The sequence below is a fragment of the Rhagoletis pomonella genome, unplaced genomic scaffold, assembly GCF_013731165.1.
Source record: "Rhagoletis pomonella isolate Grant_MI unplaced genomic scaffold, Rhpom_1.0 Rhpom_scaffold_00004, whole genome shotgun sequence".
Taxonomy (NCBI): Eukaryota; Metazoa; Arthropoda; class Insecta; order Diptera; family Tephritidae; genus Rhagoletis; species Rhagoletis pomonella.
In genome coordinates this window covers 79,917,504-79,920,422 of record NW_023458558.1, presented here as the reverse complement: position 1 = coordinate 79,920,422, position 2,919 = coordinate 79,917,504, and positions in this window count along the sequence as shown.

Sequence of the window (2,919 nt, the reverse complement as noted above, 5' to 3'; positions counted from 1 at the left end):
GAGCTTGAGGCCGTTTTTAATGAAAAACTTATTGTGGAAAAGCCACAGTAATTTGAAAAAATGGTAGATGTGATAGCTATTTTGGAAATCACCACATTTCCTCATCAGACTTCTTTCAGTAGGATTCGAACATACGATCCCACTGACTCAGCCAGTTGCCTACGCACTGTGCTAAGTTTGTCTTGTTAATTATCGTTGCTTTTTTCCCACTTTTTCATTTGTTAAGCCAATGTGGTGTGGTCAAGATCAATAAAAATTTTTGAATATGTCCTTAAATTTCGAAATATTGAAGTTTCAAGTATCCCGGGATTGTCCCGAAATTCAGGCAAAAGTGCAACAAATCTGTGATCATCCTATTATAGTATTTTAAATCAGATTGATATAACAAAAAAAGTAAAATTTATTGTAATTCATTTACATATTTATTAAGGCGATAAATCAGTATTTTCAATCAACAAAAAACAAACAAAAAATTTGACAAACATATATGTATGTATGTACGTATCCTCATTAATTTATAACATAGTTTTTGTACTACAAGGTCAAATGCATATACGGTCACTCACAGAAATATTTTGCATAGATTTTTTTGCAATATTCAGAATATTTTTCATGTATTTTTTTTTTGTTGATTTAAAAATATATATATGTATGTGCAATTTTGAAGTTGCGAAAACATCCCGTCGACATTTTATATTTTTTTTTTTGCTACAAAAAAATTCGTCATAAGGAAGAAAATGCCCAACATCAGTAAATACAATTCAAAAATCAAGGTAGTTTTTAGTAACTTTAAAAGTGCACTTTATTGTATTAAATTGAATGGGCTATAAAACTGCATAATAAAATGTTTTGTAAAAATTATGATTAAAAAGTTTGATATTTTTATGATAATTTGGTGAACTTAAACCAACTTTCTCTAAAGTGTGAAATTTTGATTTGCATGATTTTTGTTGTAAAATGAGCTATATATTTTTTTTTAATTAACAAAAAAATACCATGAAAAATATTTTGGATATTGCAAAAAAAATCGATGCTGAATATTTTTGTAAGTGACTGTATTTGGTATAGCAGTAACTGCCTAAGTAACTATATACAATTTTTCGAATCACGGTTTGAGATCAATTTAAGATATTATCAGTATATTTAAGTAATAATAAAAAAGTTAACACATTTAAGTAAACAATAAATATATAAGTGCATTACCTATTTCATTTCGAGCGGAGCAAAATTAGAAGAAAGAAGGAATTCTTTTGATGGTAATGCGATCTTAAAGAAATTATAGCATTAAGGGTTGCAAAAAATTCTTAATTTGCCCTTGAGAGGGGATATTTGTGATAAAAATTTAATTGGCTAACAAAAAAATTGTTTCCAGCAATCCCGGGATTTAAATCGACTAATCCCGGGATATTCGGGACTTAAAAAGACCGGGATCCCGGGATCCCGACATCCCGGGATTAACATCCCTAGTGTGGTTATTTTCCGATTTTAAAAATTGTCGGTCATTTTGTATGTTGTAGCAAGACCAAGTTTGGAAGAAATTGGTGTAGCGGTTACCAAGCTATACACATGTAACCATAAGTGGGCGTAGGTACGCCAATTTACCAAAAATTTTCTTCTTCTTTTTTTTCTTCTAAAAATTATTGTAAATATCAATTTTGAGTGAATAATCTTCAGTAGTTACTAAAATATCGAAGTTATCGTTAAGATATCTCTATTTTTACTCTAGTTATCGTGGGCACAGACGGACGGACGGACGGCCAGACAGTCACCGCTTAATTGATTTCTTTTTTTCATTCTGATCATTTATGAATACATTTGTCTATATCTATCTCGATTCGTTTTGCTTGTTACAAACAACCGTTATGTGAACAAAGTTATAATACCCTTGTGCACAAGTGCGCTCGGGTATAAAAATGCAATTTCTAGCTCTCAAGTATTCAGAAATACCGCATCCCAAGAGCAGCGGTTTCCATTCAGATATATGATCCTATTTCGCTAACCCAAAAACATACCGCGTAACATGATTGAATACCACATCAATTTTATAAGCAGATTGTGAGTCCAGCTTACTGGAAACTGTTAAAAATCTGTGTTCATATGGAATAGTAGCTTAAGTCGAAAAATCGGTACAAAAATCTTAACCCCGATATAAAAAATAGTAATAGTAATGAATGATAATGACAGATTGCATTCCCATAAACGTACAATCATACATGATTGAGTTTTTTTTCATTCACATTCTCTATGTGAATGGGCACGATAAAAACATAACAAAGTAAAACCATTGAGAGGCAGTCTGACGTTTGCCAACAATATAATTTTAAAATTCGAGCTCACACACACATTCTTATTACAACGCGTTTATCAACTTTCAATGTTGTGTGTCCAGAAACTTTCAATGTTGTGGATCCAGAAACTTTCAATGTTGTGTGTCCGACACCATAAAGCTTTGCTTTGAAAAGTTCCTATAAAAAAGCGTAGTGCATAGGGCGACATCTGTAGTGAATAGGGCGAGGTAGATGACATCTAGATGTCGCCCTATGTACTACGTTTGCTACAGCGGAAATAGACGACACGCCATTTCTTTAAATAAAATTAATTGGTGCTCGTTTGTATGTACATACATATGTAAATGCATGTGTGTGCACCTTTCTATTAATATCGTTGAATTATTTTAATATCTATTGCAAAATTTTATTCAGACAGGACTAAAAAGTAGAAAATAAATAATATAAAAAAAACTTTTTAATATACAACGCTTTTATAAATGGACTAAAAAGTAGAAAATAATATTTCTCAGTCCCATAGAATTTGTTTTGATAACTTTTGATTTTGAAATTTTAGCAAAAGTCATTATAAACAATCTATGAAATTGAAAATGAAAAGCGTGGGGCGCATGTAATACACTTGAATTGATAT